At 54.8% G+C, this 17552-nt stretch overlaps 1 protein-coding gene across 8 annotated transcripts in view; it reads right to left on the bottom strand.

Annotated features, from left to right (window-relative positions):
• Positions 1–17552, bottom strand: part of nup98 (nucleoporin 98 and 96 precursor) — a 205840-nt gene that overhangs the window by 140570 nt on the left and 47718 nt on the right. The gene's annotated exons all lie outside the window — the stretch shown is intronic.

The raw sequence follows: 17552 nt of genomic DNA, 5'->3' as shown, positions 1-17552 counted from the left end.
GGGATATTAAAGGGTGTGGGGAGTGAGGGGGAGAGTGGGATTAGACTGGGTGGGATATTAAAGGGTACGGGGAGTGAGGGGGAGAGTGGGATTAGATTGGGTGGGATATTAAAGGGTGTGGGGAGTGAGGGGAGAATGGGATTAGACTGCGTGGGATATTAAAGGGTGTGGGGAGTGAGGGGGAGAGCGTGATTAGACTGGGTGGGATATTAAAGGGTACGGGGAGTGAGGGGGAGAGTGGGATTAGACTGGGTGGGATATTAAAGGGTGTGGGGAGTGAGGGGGAGAGTGGGATTATACTGGGTGGGATATTAAAGGGTGTGGGGAGTGAGGGGGAGAGTGGGATTAGACTGGGTGGGATATTAAAGGGTGCGGGGAGTGAGGCGGAGAGTGGGATTAGACTGGGTGAGATATTAAAAGGTACGGGGAGTGAGGGGGAGAGTGGGATTAGACTGGGTGGGATATTAAAGGGTACGGGGAGTGAGCGGAGAGTGGGATTAAACTGGCTGTGATATTAAAGGGTACGGGGAGTGATGGGGAGAGTGGGATTAGACTGGGTGGGATATTAAAGGGTGTGGGGGGTGAGGGGGTGAGTGGGATTATACTGGGTGGGATATTAAAGGGTGTGGGGAGTGAGGGGGAGAGTGGGATTAGACTGGGTGGGATATTAAAGGGTGCGGGGAGTGAGGGGAGAGTGGGATTAGACTGGGTGGGATATTAAAGGGTGTGGGGAGTGAGGGGGAGGGTGGGATTAGACTGGGTGGGATAGTAAATGGTACGGAGAGTGAGGGGGCGAGTGGGATTAGACTGGGTGGGATATTAAAGGGTGTGGGGAGTGAGGGGGAGAGTGGGATTAGACTGGGTGGGATATTAAAGGGTGTGGGGAGTGAGGGGGAGGGTGGATTAGACTGGGTGGGATATTAAAGGGTGCGGGGAGTGAGGGGGAGGGTGGGATTAGACTGGGTGGGATATTAAAGGGTGCGGGGAGTGAGGGGGAGAGTGGGATTAGGCTGGGTGGGATATTAAAGGGTACGGAGAGTGAGGGGGCGAGTGGGATTAGACTGGGTGGGATATTAAAGGGTGTGGGGAGTGAGGGGAGAGTGGGATTAGACTGGGTGGGATATTAAAGGGTACGGGGAGTGAGGGGGAGAGTGGGATTAGACTGGGTGGGATATTAAAGGGTGTGGGGAGTGAGCGGCAGAGTGGGATTAGACTGGGTGGGATATTAAAGGGTGCAGGGAGTGAGGGGGAGAGTGGGATTAGACTGGGTGGGATATTAAAGGGTACGGGGTGTGAGGGGGAGAGTGGGATTGGACTGGGTGGGATATTAAAGGGTACGGGGAGTGAGGGGGAGAGTGGGATTATACTGGGTGGGATATTAAAGGGTGTGGGGAGTGAGGGGGAGAGTGGGATTAGACTGGGTGGGATATTAAAGGGTGCGGGGAGTGAGGCGGAGAGTGGGATTAGACTGGGTGAGATATTAAAAGGTACGGGGAGTGAGGGGGAGAGTGGGATTAGACTGGGTGGGATATTAAAGGGTACGGGGAGTGAGCGGAGAGTGGGATTAAACTGGCTGTGATATTAAAGGGTACGGGGAGTGATGGGGAGAGTGGGATTAGACTGGGTGGGATATTAAAGGGTGTGGGGAGTGAGGGGGTGAGTGGGATTATACTGGGTGGGATATTAAAGGGTGTGGGGAGTGAGGGGGAGAGTGGGATTAGACTGGGTGGGATATTAAAGGGTGCAGGGAGTGAGGGGGAGAGTGGGATTAGACTGGGTGGGATATTAAAGGGTGTGGGGAGTGAGGGGGAGGGTGGATTAGACTGGGTGGGATAGTAAATGGTACGGAGAGTGAGGGGGCGAGTGGGATTAGACTGGGTGGGATATTAAAGGGTGTGGGGAGTGAGGGGGAGAGTGGGATTAGACTGGGTGGGATATTAAAGGGTGTGGGGAGTGAGGGGGAGGGTGGGATTAGACTGGGTGGGATAGTAAATGGTACGGAGAGTGAGGGGGTGAGTGGGATTAGACTGGGTGGGATATTAAAGGGTGTGGGGAGTGAGGGGGAGAGTGGGATTAGACTGGGTGGGATATTAAAGGGTACGGGGAGTGAGGGGGAGAGTGGGATTAGACTGGGTGGGATATTAAAGGGTGTGGGGAGTGAGCGGCAGAGTGGGATTAGACTGGGTGGGATATTAAAGGGTGCAGGGAGTGAGGGGGAGAGTGGGATTAGACTGGGTGGGATATTAAAGGGTACGGGGTGTGAGGGGGAGAGTGGGATTAGACTGGGTGGGATATTAAAGGGTACGGGGAGTGAGGGGGAGAGTGGGATTAGACTGGGTGGGATATTAAAGGGTGTGGGAGTGAGGGGGTGAGTGGGATTAGATTGGGTGGGATATTAAAGGGTGTGGGGAGTGAGGGGGAGAGTGGGATTAGATTGGGTGGGATATTAAAGGGTACGGGGAGTGAGGGGGAGAGTGGGATTAGACTGGGTGGGATATTAAAGGGTGTGGGGAGTGAGGGGGAGAGTGGGATTAGACTGGGTGGGATATTAAAGGGTGTGGGGAGTGAGGGGGAGAGTGGGATTAGACTGGGTGGGATATTAAAGGGTGTGGGGAGTGAGGGGGAGAGTGGGATTATACTGGGTGGGATATTAAAGGGTGTGGGGAGTGAGGGGGAGAGTGGGATTAGACTGGGTGGGATATTAAAGGGTGCGGGGAGTGAGGCGGAGAGTGGGATTAGACTGGGTGAGATATTAAAAGGTACGGGGAGTGAGGGGGAGAGTGGGATTAGACTGGGTGGGATATTAAAGGGTACGGGGAGTGAGCGGAGAGTGGGATTAAACTGGCTGTGATATTAAAGGGTACGGGGAGTGATGGGGAGAGTGGGATTAGACTGGGTGGGATATTAAAGGGTGTGGGGAGTGAGGGGGTGAGTGGGATTATACTGGGTGGGATATTAAAGGGTGTGGGGAGTGAGGGGGAGAGTGGGATTAGACTGGGTGGGATATTAAAGGGTGCGGGGAGTGAGGGGGAGAGTGGGATTAGACTGGGTGGGATATTAAAGGGTGTGGGGAGTGAGGGGGAGGGTGGGATTAGACTGGGTGGGATAGTAAATGGTACGGAGAGTGAGGGGGCGAGTGGGATTAGACTGGGTGGGATATTAAAGGGTGTGGGGAGTGAGGGGGAGAGTGGGATTAGACTGGGTGGGATATTAAAGGGTGTGGGGAGTGAGGGGGAGGGTGGGATTAGACTGGGTGGGATATTAAAGGGTGCGGGGAGTGAGGGGGAGGGTGGGATTAGACTGGGTGGGATATTAAAGGGTGCGGGGAGTGAGGGGGAGAGTGGGATTAGGCTGGGTGGGATATTAAAGGGTACGGAGAGTGAGGGGGCGAGTGGGATTAGACTGGGTGGGATATTAAAGGGTGTGGGGAGTGAGGGGAGAGTGGGATTAGACTGGGTGGGATATTAAAGGGTACGGGGAGTGAGGGGGAGAGTGGGATTAGACTGGGTGGGATATTAAAGGGTGTGGGGAGTGAGCGGCAGAGTGGGATTAGACTGGGTGGGATATTAAAGGGTGCAGGGAGTGAGGGGGAGAGTGGGATTAGACTGGGTGGGATATTAAAGGGTACGGGGTGTGAGGGGGAGAGTGGGATTGGACTGGGTGGGATATTAAAGGGTACGGGGAGTGAGGGGGAGAGTGGGATTAGACTGGGTGGGATATTAAAGGGTGTGGGGAGTGAGGGGAGAATGGGATTAGACTGGGTGGGATATTAAAGGGTGCAGGGAGTGAGGGGAGAGTGGGATTAGACTGGGTGGGATATTAAAGGGTACGGGGAGTGAGGGGGAGAGTGGGATTAGACTGGGTGGGATATTCAAGGGTGTGGGGAGTGAGGGGAGAATGGGATTAGACTGCGTGGGATATTAAAGGGTGTGGGGAGTGAGGGGGAGAGCGTGATTAGACTGGGTGGGATATTAAAGGGTACGGGGAGTGAGGGGGAGAGTGGGATTAGACTGGGTGGGATAGTAAATGGTACGGAGAGTGAGGCGGAGAGTGGGATTAGACTGGGTGAGATATTAAAAGGTACGGGGAGTGAGGGGGAGAGTGGGATTAGACTGGGTGGGATATTAAAGGGTACGGGGAGTGAGCGGAGAGTGGGATTAAACTGGCTGATATTAAAGGGTACGGGGAGTGATGGGGAGAGTGGGATTAGACTGGGTGGGATATTAAAGGGTGCGGGGTGTGAGGGGGAGAGTGGGATTAGACTGGGTGGGATATTAAAGGGTGCGGGGTGTGAGGGGGAGAGTGGGATTAGACTGGGTGGGATATTAAAGGGTGTGGGGAGTGAGGGGGAGGGTGGGATTAGACTGGGTGGGATAGTAAATGGTACGGAGAGTGAGGGGGCGAGTGGGATTAGACTGGGTGGGATATTAAAGGGTGTGGGGAGTGAGGGGGAGAGTGGGATTAGACTGGGTGGGATATTAAAGGGTGTGGGGAGTGAGGGGGTGAGTGGGATTATACTGGGTGGGATATTAAAGGGTGCGGGGAGTGAGGGGGAGAGTGGGATTAGACTGGGTGGGATATTAAAGGGTGCGGGGTGTGAGGGGGAGAGTGGGATTAGACTGGGTGGGATATTAAAGGGTGTGGGGAGTGAGGGGGAGGGTGGGATTAGACTGGGTGGGATAGTAAATGGTACGGAGAGTGAGGGGGCGAGTGGGATTAGACTGGGTGGGATATTAAAGGGTGTGGGGAGTGAGGGGGAGAGTGGGATTAGACTGGGTGGGATATTAAAGGGTGTGGGGAGTGAGGGGGAGGGTGGGATTAGACTGGGTGGGATAGTAAATGGTACGGAGAGTGAGGGGGCGAGTGGGATTAGACTGGGTGGGATATTAAAGGGTGTGGGGAGTGAGGGGGAGAGTGGGATTAGACTGGGTGGGATATTAAAGGGTACGGGGAGTGAGGGGGAGAGTGGGATTAGACTGGGTGGGATATTAAAGGGTGTGGGGAGTGAGCGGCAGAGTGGGATTAGACTGGGTGGGATATTAAAGGGTGCAGGGAGTGAGGGGGAGAGTGGGATTAGACTGGGTGGGATATTAAAGGGTACGGGGTGTGAGGGGGAGAGTGGGATTAGACTGGGTGGGATATTAAAGGGTACGGGGAGTGAGGGGGAGAGTGGGATTAGACTGGGTGGGATATTAAAGAGTACGGGGAGTGAGAGAGTGGGATTAGAGTAGGTGGGGTATTAACGGGTACGGGGTGTGAGGGGGAGAGTGGGATTAGACTGGGTGGGATATTAAAGGGTACGGGGAGTGAGCGGAGAGTGGGATTAAACTGGGTGGGATATTAAAGGGTACGGGGAGTGAGCGGAGAGTGGGATTAAACTGGGTGGGATATTAAAGGGTACGGGGAGTGAGGGGAAGAGTGGGATTAGACTGGGTGGGATATTAAAAGGTACGGGGAGTGAGGGGGAGAGTGGGATTAGACTGGGTGGGATATTAAAGGGTACGGGGAGTGATGGGGAGAGTGGGATTAGACTGGGTGGGATATTAAAGGGTACGGGGAGTGAGGGGGAGAGTGGGATTAGACTGGGTGGGATATTAAAGGGTGTGGGGAGTGAGGGGGAGAGTGGGATTAGACTGGGTGGGATATTAAAGGGTACGGGGAGTGAGGGGGAGAGTGGGATTAGACTGGGTGGGATATTAAAGGGTACGGGGAGTGAGGGGGAGAGTGGGATTAGACTGGGTGGGATATTAAAGGGTGTGGGGACTGAGGGGGAAAGTGGGATTAGACTGGGTGGGATATTAAAGGGTACGGGGAGTGAGCGGGAGAGTAGGTTTAGACTGGGTGGGATATTAAAGGGTGCGGGGAGTGAGGGGGATTAGACTGGGTGGGATATTAACAGGTACGGGGAGTGAGGGGGAGAGTGGGATTAGACTGGGTGGGATATTAAAGGGTACGGGGAGTGAGCGGAGAGTGGGATTAAACTGGGTGGGATATTAAAGGGTACGGGGAGTGATGGGGAGAGTGGGATTAGACTGGGTGGGATATTAAAGGGTACGGGGAGTGAGGGGGAAAGTGGGATTAGACTGGGTGGGATATTAAAGGGTACGGGGAGTGAGGGGGAGAGTGGGATTAGACTGGGTGGGATATTAAAGGGTACGGGGAGTGGGGGGGAGAGTGGGATTAGACTGGGTGGGATATTAAAGGGTACGGGGAGTGGGGGGGAGAGTGGGATTAGACTGGGTGGGATATTAAAGGGTACGGGGAGTGAGCGGGAGAGTAGGTTTAGACTGGGTGGGATATTAAAGGGTGCGGGGAGTGAGGGGGAGAGTGGGATTAGACTGGGTGGGATATTAAAGGGTACGGGGAGTGGGGGGGAGAGTGGGATTAGACTGGGTGGGATATTAAAGGGTATGGGGAGTGAGGGGAGAGTGGGATTAAACTGGGTGGGATATTAAAGGGTGCGGGGAGTGAGGGGGAGAGTGGGATTAGACTGGGTGGGATATTAAAGGGTACGGGGAGTGAGTGGAGAGTGGGATTAGACTGGGTGGGATATTAAAGGGTGCGGGGAGAGTGGGATTAGGCTGGGTGGGATATTAAAGAGTACGGGGAGTGAGGGGGAGAGTGGGATTAGACTGGGTGGGATATTAAAGGGTACGGGGAGTGAGGGGAGAGTGGGATTAGACTGGGTGGGATATTAAAGAGTACGGGGAGTGAGGGGAGAGTGGGATAAGACTGGGTGGGATATTAAAGGGTACGGGGAGTGAGGGGAGAGTGGGATTAGACTGGGTGGGATATTAAAGAGTACGGGGAGTGAGGGGGAGAGTGGGATTAGACTGGGTGGGATATTAAAGGGTACGGGGAGTGAGTGGAGAGTGGGATTAGACTGGGTGGGATATTAAAGGGTGCGGGGAGTGAGGGGGAGAGTGGGATTAGACTGGGTGGGATATTAAAGGGTACGGGGAGTGAGCAGGAGAGTGGGATTAGACTGGGTGGGATATTAAAGGGTGCGGGGAGTGAGGGGGAGAGTGGGATTAGACAGTGTGGGATATTAAAGGGTGCGGGGAGTGAGGGGGAGAGTGGGATTAGACTGGGTGGGATATTAAAGGGTGCGGGAGTGAGGGGGAGAGTGGGATTAGACTGGGTGGGATATTAAAGGGTACGGGGAGTGAGGGGGAGAGTGGGATTAGACTGGGTGGGATATTAAAGGGTGCGGGGAGTGAGAGGGAGAGTGGGATTAGACTGGGTGGGATATTAAAGGGTGTGGGGAGTGAGGGGGAGAGTGGGATTAGACTGGGTGGGATATTAAAGGGTTTGGGGAGTGAGGGGGAGTGTGGGATTAGACTGGGTGAGATATTAAAGGGTGTGGGGAGTGAGGGGGAGAGTGGGATTAGACTGGGTGGGATATTAAAGGGTGCGGGGAGTGAGCGGGAGAGTGGGATTAGACTGGGTGGGATATTAAAGGGTGCGGGGAGTGAGGGGGAGAGTGGGATTAGACTGGGTGGGATATTAAAGGGTGTGGGGAGTGAGGGGGAGAGTGGGATTAGACTGGGTGGGATATTAAAGGGTGTGGGGAGTGAGGGCGAGAGTGGGATTAGACTGGGTGGGACATTAAATGGTGTGGGGAGTGATGGGGAGAGTGGGATTAGACTGGGTGGGATATTAAAGGGTACGGGGAGTGAGGGGGAGAGTGGGATTAGACTGGGTGAGATATTAAAGGGTGCGGGGAGTGAGGGGGAGAGTGGGATTAGACTGGGTGGGATATTAAAGGGTGCGGGGAGTGAGGGGGAGAGTGGGATTAGACTGGGTGGGATATTAAAGGGTGTGGGGAGTGAGGGGGAGAGTGGGATTAGACTGGGTGGGATATTAAAGGGTGTGGGGAGTGAGGGGGAGAGTGGGATTAGACTGGGTGGGATATTAAAGGGAATGGGGAGTGATGGGGAGAGTGGGATTAGACTGGGTGGGATATTAAAGGGAATGGGGAGTGATGGGGAGAGTGGGATTAGACTGGGTGGGATATTAAAGGGTACGGGGAGTGAGGGGGAGAGTGGGATTAGACTGGGTGGGATATTAAAGGGTGTGGGGAGTGAGGGGGAGAGTGGGATTAGACTGGGTGGGATATTAAAGGGTGTGGGGAGTGAGGGGGAGAGTGGGATTAGACTGGGTGGGATATTAAAGGGTGTGGGGAGTGAGGGGGAGAGTGGGATTAGACTGGGTGGGATATTAAAGGGTGCGGGGAGTGTGGGATTAGACTGGGTGGGATATTAAAGGGTACGGGGAGTGAGGGGGAGAGTGGGATTAGACTAGGAACTGGGGTTGGTGGATTGGGGAGTAGAGGGTCGAATGGCCTCCTGGGCTGTAATTTCTATCATTCTGTGAAACCTCCCCTTTATCGAGTCCGAGCCCAGAGGGTGGTTTGGAATTGTTGGTGCTGAGCTCGGACTGAGGCTGTGGTTCAGAGTCGTCACCTTCACACGGAACCGGAGTCCAAGGAGATGGGGAGAGAGATGGGGCCTGTTAAAAGTAGCATCGACTGGGCAGCCTGACCGCACCTTGTGCAGTGCGGGGGGGGGGGGTTCAGGCTGGAGTTACAGGCTGAGATTAACCAACTCGGTATTTCTCGGGATGTGGCCAGCATGAATTGCTGGTAGCTGGGCATGCAGATTCAGCTCACGGTTAAGCGAAATACTTCTCACACGGAACGGAAGCAGAATGAAGTCGCTTCCCTGAATTAAAGGCAGAGAAAGCTGTTCCCCGAAGCTGTCTCGTGACTGGGGGCAGAATAGGGAAGTTGCCACTCAGACCTTGCCCTGCACTCTCCTTAGTTCCTTGTCCCTCGTGCCCTGCCCCAGGTCTCACTGCTGTCCCCTGTTCTGGTGCACCGTCCTGTGGCCCAGGCCTTGCTTACAAGGTCCACTCGTTCACTCAATAACAAGGTGCACGTGAGGGCGGGAGATGGAGCACGGCAGCTCCCAAGGAACATAAGAAATAGGAGGAGGAGTCGGCCATTCGGCCCCTCGAGCCTGCCCCGCCATTCAATGAGATCACGGCTGATCTTCGACCTCAACTCCACTTCCCCGTATCCCTCGCTTCCCTAAAGGCCCAGCTTAGATACTCGGCTCTACGTTTCAATTATTGCATCTTTTTAAGTTAATGACGTGGCTCCTCCTGATAGATTAGCGTCAGTGTCAAACAGGGCAAACCCCTTCCCTCTCTATCTTGGCTCCAGAATGCGGTTCAGGAACCCTCCCTCTGTGTCTCCTGGTCATTCACGGAGCGGGCCGGGACTTGCTGTTTGTAGTTCCAATCCCTTTCATTCTCGTCACGGAAAAGTCTTAGATTGATTCCTGGGATGAGAGGGTTGTCCTATGAGGAGAGGTTGTGTAGAATGGGCCGATACTCTCTGGAGTTTAGAAGAATGAGAGGTGATCTCATTGAAACATACAAGATTCTGAGGGGGATTGACAGGGTAGATGCTGAGAGGTTGTTTCCCCCCTGGCTGGAGAGTCTAGAACCAGGGGTCACAGTCTCAGGATAAGGGGTCGGCCATTTAGGACTGAGATGAGGAGGAATTTCTTCACTCAGAGGGTTGTGAATCTTTGGAATTCTCTGCCCCACAGGGCTGTGGAGGCTCAGTCGTTGAGTATATTCAAGGCCGAGATCGATAGATTTTTGGACTCTAGGGGAATCGAGGGATATGGGGATCGGGCAGGAAAGTGGAGTTGAGGTCGAAGATCAGCCATGATCTTATTGAATGGCGGAGCAGGCTCGAGGGGCCGTGTGGCGGAGCGGGCTCGAGGGGCCGTGTGGCGGAGCGGGCTCGAGGGGCCGTGTGGCGGAGCGGGCTCGAGGGGCCGTGTGGCGGAGCGGGCTCGAGGGGCCATGTGGCAGAGCGGGCTCGAGGGGCCGTGTGGCGGAGCGGGCTCGAGGGGCCGTGTGGCGGAGCGGGCTCGAGGGGCCGTGTGGCGGAGCGGGCTCGAGGGGCCGTGTGGCGGAGCGGGCTCGAGGGGCCGTGTGGCGGAGCGGGCTCGAGGGGCCGTGTGACGGAGCGGGCTCGAGGGGCCGTGTGGCGGAGCGGGCTCGAGGGGCCGTGTGGCGGAGCGGGCTCGAGGGGCCGTGTGGCGGAGCGGGCTCGAGGGGCCGTGTGGCGGAGCGGGCTCGAGGGGTCTTGTGGCGGAGCAGGCGCGAGGGGCCGTGTGGCGGAGCAGGCTCGAGGGGCCGTGTGGCGGAGCAGGCTCGAGGGGCCGTGTGGCGGAGCAGGCTCGAGGGGCTGTGTGGCGGAGCAGGCTCGAGTGGCCGTGTTGTGGAGCAGGCTCGAGGGGCCGTGTGGCGGAGCAGGCTCGAGTGGCCGTGTGGCGGAGCAGGCTCGAGGGGCCGTGTGGCGGAGCAGGCTCGAGGGACCGTGTGGCGGAGCAGGCTCGAGGGGCCGTGTGGCGGAGCAGGCTCGAGGGGCCGTGTGGCGGAGCAGGCTCGAGGGGCCGTGTGGCGGAGCAGGCTCGAGGGGCCGTGTGGCGGAGCAGGCTCGAGGGGCCGTGTGGCGGAGCAGGCTCGAGGGGCCGTGTGGCGGAGCAGGCTCGAGGGGCCGAATGGCCGACTCCTGCTCCTATTTCTCATGTTCTTATGAAATCTGAGGTTGCTGAATTTTCTGAAAGCAACGTAAACCCTGAACTTTATGACATTTTGAGGTAAATAACTGAGGGACACATTGTGCAATGAATTGACGGTATGAGGCGTTTACTTACTGTCCCTTCAATAGATGCGACATGGAAATAAAAATCTGCTCTCAGTAAAAGTGACCATGAAGCTGTCGGATTGTCGTAAAAGCCCAACTGGTTCACTGATGCCCTTCAGGGAAGGAAACCCACCGTCCTCACCCGGTCTGGGCCTATACGTGACTCCAGTCCCACACCAACATGATTGACTCTGAACTGCCCTCTGAAGGGACCTGGCGATCGATGCCCATATCCTGGCAAATGTGGGCTTCATTCAAGTGGCTCGGGACGTGAGTGTCGCTGGCAAGGCCAGCATTTATTGCCCATCCCTAATTGCCCTTGAGAAGGTGGTGGTGAGCCGCCTTCTTGAACCGCTGCAGTCCGTGTGGTGAAGGTGCTCCCACAGTGCTGTTAGGGAGGGAGTTCCAGGATTTTGACCCAGTGACGATGAAGGATCGGCCGATATATTTCGAAGTCAAGCTGATGTGTAACTTGGAGGGGAACTTGGAGGTGGTGGTGTTCCCACGTGCCTGATGCCCTTGTCCTTCTAGGTGGTAGAGGTCGCGGGTTTGGGAGGTGCTGCCGAAGAAGCCTTGGCGAGTTGCTGCAGTGCATCCTGGAGAGACACAGAGATATAGAGCGAGGGATACAGAGAGACAAAAAATTAGAGTGAGAGATATAGAGAGAACCAGAGAGAGCGACAGAGACAAAGAGATAGAGAGAGAGGCAGAGAAAGAAAGAGAGGCAGAGAGAGGGAGAGAGAGCCCCTGGCCTGAAGGAGCTGTAACTTGGCAGGTGAGTGCACGGGTCAGTGAGCACATCTAATCTCGGGTCTGGTCTCACCGCCGGGCTGAGCTGGAGCACAGCAGACAGTCGGCCTTACGTCCACTTGAGGGCAGTGCCCGAGGCTGGCGGGCTGTGCAGTCTGAGCCTCTCCCAGTGGCATGTCGGGACATTGCTACTGAGGCCGATTGCCGGAAAATGAGACTCCCACATACGGGACACAGCTAATCTCTCAGCCGCAGTCCCAGCAACACCCGGCGTCTTAAAGCGGCCCTTCACAGAGCTAGACCAACGGGGCATCGATACTGAGCCAGGGAGATCAGGGCGGGACCCCTGCTCCATTCCTGGACCTGATCCTAGATGGGCGGGGACTTCAACTGAATCAGCACTGCTGGGTTACTGAGGGGGAGAGAGAGATAACCAACAAGAACTTGCATTTATATAGCGCCTTTAATGTAGGAAAATGTCCCAAGGCACTTCACAGGAGCGATTATCAAACAAAATTTGACACCGAGCCCTGTTCCTGGGACTAGGGACAGGGTCACTGGCAAGGCTTGGAAGCTAAGCAGAGCCAGGCCTGGTTAGTACCTGGAGGGGTGACCATCAGGGAAGACCAGGTGCAGAAGGTCACGGAAGGAGCCCCGGGAGGGGCGGCTGGTGAGCAGGCCCGGGCGTTGGGCTGAAGATTGTCGGACAGGAGGAATGGTGGAAATGTAATGGCGGCGCGCACAGACGCAGCGGCTTTGCTTCTCCCAGGACGGTGCTATTTACGTTTAATGTTATTTGTACTGGACTCATGGGAGCTTGCAAGATCACATTTCGTTGTGCATTGTACAATGACAATAAAAAGTTGAATTATTATTATTATTATAAGGAGATATTAGGACAGGTGGTCAAAGAGGCAGGTTTTAAGGAGCATCTTAAAGGAGGAGAGAGGCGCGGAGAAGTTTAGGGAGGGACTTCCAGAGCTTAGGGTCCAGGCAGCTGAAGGCACGGCCGCCAATGGTGGAGCGTTGGAAATCAGGGATGCTCAAGAGGGCAGAATTAGAGGAGCGCAGAGATCTCGGGGGGTTGTGGGGCTGGAGGAGGTTGGAGATAGGGAGGGGCGAGGCCATGGAGGGATTTGAAAACAAGGATGAGAATATACAAAAATGCATTAGAAATAAAAGGGGGGCTTTTGGCAGTTACAAAAGACTAAAGACGGAAGAAGCCCTAGAGGGGTATAAAAAGTGCAGGGGCATACTTAAAAAAGAAATTAGGAGGGTGAGGAGGGGCCATGAAATAACACTGGCGAGCAAAATAAAGGAAAATCCTAAGATGTTTTATAAGTATATTAAGGGCAAGAGGATAACCAGGGAAAGGGTAGGGCCCATTAGGGACCAAAGTGGCAATCTGTGTGTAGAGCCAGATGATGTAGGCGGGGTTTTAAATGAATTTTTTGCATCTGTGTTCACTATGGAGAAAGACGATGCAGACATAGAAATCGGGCAAGGGGACTGTGACATACTTGAACATATTAGCATCGAGAGGGAGGAGGTGCTAGCGGTTTTAGCAGGCCAAAAAGTGGATAAATCCCCAGGCCCGGACGAGATGTATCCCAGGCTGCTGTGGGAGGCAAAGGAGGAGATTGCAGGGGCTCTGACACAAATTTTCAGAACCTCTCTGGCCACAGGGGATGTACCAGAGGACTGGAGAACAGCTAATGTAGTACCATTATACAAGAAGGGTAGCAGGGATAAACCAGGGAATTACAGGCCAGTGAGCCTAACATCTGTGGTAGGGAAATTATTGGAAAAAATTCTGAGGGACAAAATTAGTCTCCACTTGGAGAGGCAAGGATTAATCGGGGATAGTCAGCATGGCTTTGTCAAGGGTAAATCATGTCTGACAAATCTGATTGAATTTTTCGAGGGGGTGACTAGGGGGGTGGATGAGGGAAATGCTGTGGATGTGGTTTACATGGACTTCAGTAAAGCTTTTGACAAAGTCCCGCATAGGAGACTGGTCAAGAAGGTAAGAGCCCATGGGATCCAGGGTGCCTTGGCGCGTTGGATCCTAAACTGGCTGAGTGGCAGGAGGCAGAGGGTGATGGTCGAAGGTTGCTTTTGTGACTGGAAGCCTGTGTCCAGTGGGGTACCTCAGGGATCGGTGCTGGGTCCCTTGTTGTTTGTGATCTACATAAATGATTTGGATGAGAATGTAAAAGGTATGATCAGTAAGTTCGCAGATGACACGAAAATTGGTGGGGTGGTAAATTGCGAGGAGGAAAGCCTCAGGCTACAGGACGATATAAACGGGTTGGTCAGATGGGCGGAAAAGTGGCAAATGGAATTTAACCCTGAAAAGTGCGAGGTGATGCATTTTGGACGGACAAATAAGGCAAGGGAATACACAATGAGTGGTAGGACCCTAGGAAGTACAGAGGGTCAGAGGGACCTTGGTGTACATGTACATAGATCCCTGAAGGCAGCGGAACAGGTAGATAAGGTGGTTAAAAAGGCATATGGGATACTTGCCTTCATTAGCCGAGGCATAGAATATAAGAGCAGGGAAGTTATGATGGAGCTGTACAAAACGCTGGTGAGGCCACAGCTGGAGTACTGTGTGCAGTTCTGGTCACCTCACTATAGGAAGGATGTGATTGCTTTGGAGAGGGTGCAGAGAAGATTCACCAGGATGTTACCTGGGATGGAGCGCCTCAGCTATGAAGAAAGACTAAACAGGCTGGGGTTGTTTTCCTTGGAGCAAAGAAGGCTGAGGGGGGACCTGATTGAGGTGTACAAAATGATGAGGGGCATAGATAGGGTAGACAAAGAGGAACTTTTCCCCTTAGTAGGGGGGTCAATAACAAGGGGGCATAGATTCAGGGTAAGGGGCAGGAGATTTAGAGGGGATTTGAGGAGGAACTTTTTCACCCAGAGGGTGGTTGGAATGTGGAACTCAATGCCTAAAAGGGTGGTAGAGGCAGGAACCCTCACAACATTCAAGAAGCATTTGGATGAGCACTTGAAATGCCATTGCATACAAGGCTATGGACCAAATGCTGGAAAATGGGATTAGACTGGACAGGGATGGATGGGCGGCGCAGACACGATGGGCCGAAGGGCCTCTTTCTGTGCTGTAAAACTCTATGACTCTATGACTATGACCCGAGAGAGGGTCAGTGACATTTACTTTAGAGGTCACCGGTTGAAAGAAAGACTTGAATTTCTATAGCGCCTTTCACAAGCTCAGGACGTCCCAAAGTGCTTTACAGCCAATGAAGTACTATTTGAAGTCTAGTCACTGTTGTAATGTAGGAAACGCGGCAGCCAATTTGCGCACAGCAAGCTCCCGCAAATAGCAATACTCAGCACTGCACCGGGAGTGTTGGCCAGGATTATGGGCTCAAGTCTCTGGAGTGGGACTTGAACCCATGACCTCGTGACTCAGAGGTGAGAGTGCTGCCCACCGAATCACAGCCGATACCTAAACACAAGCCAGTTGTTTAAAATGTTACTTTATTCCTTGTCCCTGGTGATTTCCCAGAAACAATCGTGGGAATGCACTCCCAAAACTCCTGATCGAAAGTAACAGAACGGCGAGGAGGAGTGTGACCTGGTCGAGGATCAGGAGCTCAGGAACATTGCCAGAATGAGATTACAGTTAATAGAGGGCGGGTAATGTAGAGTCAGATAACAAGGGATTTAGTTCCCTTTTGTTGAGAGACCTGTTTGTGTTAGTCAGTAATTAGTCCAGAGCTTCGACTCTGCCATTACACAGTGCGAGTAAACAGGGAGCAGTAAACAATCGAAGGGCTGCGAACGGCACCTGTGGAATAACCCATCAAGACTCATTCAAGCAGATCTCCAGCTCATTCTGTGATGCCGGAGCGAATTCCCCCGCTCTTCTTCAAAATAGTGCCGTGGGATCTTTGACATCCACCTGAGAGCAGACGGGGCCTCGGTTTAACATCTTATCCGAAAAACGGCACCTGACAGTGCGGCGCTCCCTCAGTACTGCCCCTCCGACAGTGCAGTGTTCCCTCAGTACTGCCCCTCCGACAGTGCGGCGCTCCCTCAGTACTGCCCCTCCGACAGTGCGGCGCTCCCTCAGTACTGCCCCTCCGACAGTGCGGCACTCCCTCAGTACTGCCCCTCCGACAGTGCAGTGTTCCCTCAGTACTGCCCCTCCAACAGTGCGACGCTCCCTCAGTACTGCCCCTCCGACAGTGCGACGCTCCCTCAGTACTGCCCCTCCGACAGTGCGGCGCTCCCTCAGTACTGCCCCTCTGACAGTGCGGCGCTCCCTCAGTACTGCCCCTCCGACAGCGGTGCTCCCTCAGTACTACCCCTCCGACAGTGCGGCGCTCCCTCAGTACTGCCCCTCCGACGGTGCGGCGCTCCCTCAGTACTGCCCCTCCAACAGTGCGGCGCTCCCTCAGTACTGCCCCTCCGACAGTGCGGCGCTCCCTCAGTACTGCCCCTCCGACAGTGCGGCGCTCCCTCAGTACTGCCCCTCCGACAGTGCGGCGCTCCCTCAGTACCGGCTCTGGGGCGTTAGCCTCGATTTTTGTGCTCGGGTCTCAGTGCTGTGACAATGTGTTCCTCCAGCCCTGACGAGCTGCCTCCATGCTGCGAGCTCTCAGGGGGCTGCGGGGCGGAGGGAAATAAAGATGTATTTAAAGCAAATGATGATACAGCAAGAGGCGGAGGTTCTGCCGAGCAAGAGATCCTCGGTTCCTCTTTCCAGATGCTGAAATAGTCTGGCGGGAGGTGCATAAGGAAGACTCAGTCGTGGCCCCGTGAGGTATCAGCTCCGAGTTCTGCAGTGTGAGCTGTTTATAAACTCCTGGCCCAGTCAGCCTGGATTTTGTGCTCCAGTCTCGGGAGTGGGACTTGAACCCACAACCTTCTGACTCAGAGGCAAGAGTGCTGCCCACTGAGCCACAGCTGATATTTGATTCTCTCTCCCCTCTCGTTTTTTCTTTCTTTCCGTCAGTTGTACTGAGGGAGCGCGGCACGTCGGAGGGGCAGTACTGAGGGAGCGCCGCACTGTCGGAGGGGCAGTACTGAGGGAGCGCGGCACGTCGGAGGGGCAGTACTGAGGGAGCGCCGCACTGTCGGAGGGGCAGTACTGAGGGAGCGCCGCACTGTCGGAGGGGCAGTACTGAGGGAGCGCCGCACTGTCGGAGGGGCAGTACTGAGGGAGCGCTGCACTGTCGGAGATGCTGTCTTTCGGATGAAACGTTAAACTGAGGCCCCGTCTGCTCTCTCAGATGGATGTAAAATATCCCACGGCCACTATTGGAAGAGCAGGGGAGTTCTCCCCGGTGTCCTGGGGCCAATATTTCTCCTTCAACCAGCATCACTAAGATCTGCTCCTCCATCGCACTCCTTTGTACTCCTGCTCACTGTGTAACAGTGACTACAGTTCACAGGTAATTCATTGGCTGTGAAGCACTTTGGGACGTCCCAAGGACATGAAAGGTGCTGGAGAAATGCGAATCCTCTCTTTTAAGAGGGAGAGCGAGTGGAGACCGTGTGACCCAGAGAGCACGCACACAGGGTAAAGCACGAGACCGTGTGACCCAGAGAGCACGCACACTGGGTCACACGGTCTCGTGCTTTACCCTGAGAGCACGCACACAGGGTAAAGCACGAGAGCGTGTGACCCAGAGAGCACGCACACAGGGTAAAGCACGAGACCGTGTGACCCAGAGAGCACGCACACAGGGTAAAGCACGAGAGCGTGTGACCCAGAGAGCACGCACACAGGGTAAAGCACGAGACCGTGTGACCCAGAGAGCACGCACACAGGGTAAAGCACGAAAGCGTGTGACCCAGAGAGCACGCACACAGGGTAAAGCACGAGAGCGTGTGACCCAGAGAGCACGCACACAGGGTAAAGCACGAGACCGTGTGACCCAGAGAGCACGCACACAGGGTAAAGCACGAGACCGTGTGACCCAGAGAGCACGCACACAGGGTAAAGCACGAGAGCGTGTGACCCAGAGAGCACGCACACAGGGTAAAGCACGAGAGCGTGTGACCCAGAGAGCACGCACACAGGGTAAAGCAC

The sequence above is a fragment of the Somniosus microcephalus genome, chromosome 10 (assembly GCF_052327205.1).
Source record: "Somniosus microcephalus isolate GS21.2 chromosome 10, FLI_Smic_1.0, whole genome shotgun sequence".
NCBI classification, from domain to species: Eukaryota; Metazoa; Chordata; class Chondrichthyes; order Squaliformes; family Somniosidae; genus Somniosus; species Somniosus microcephalus.
This window is presented reverse-complemented; position numbering and strand designations above follow the sequence as displayed.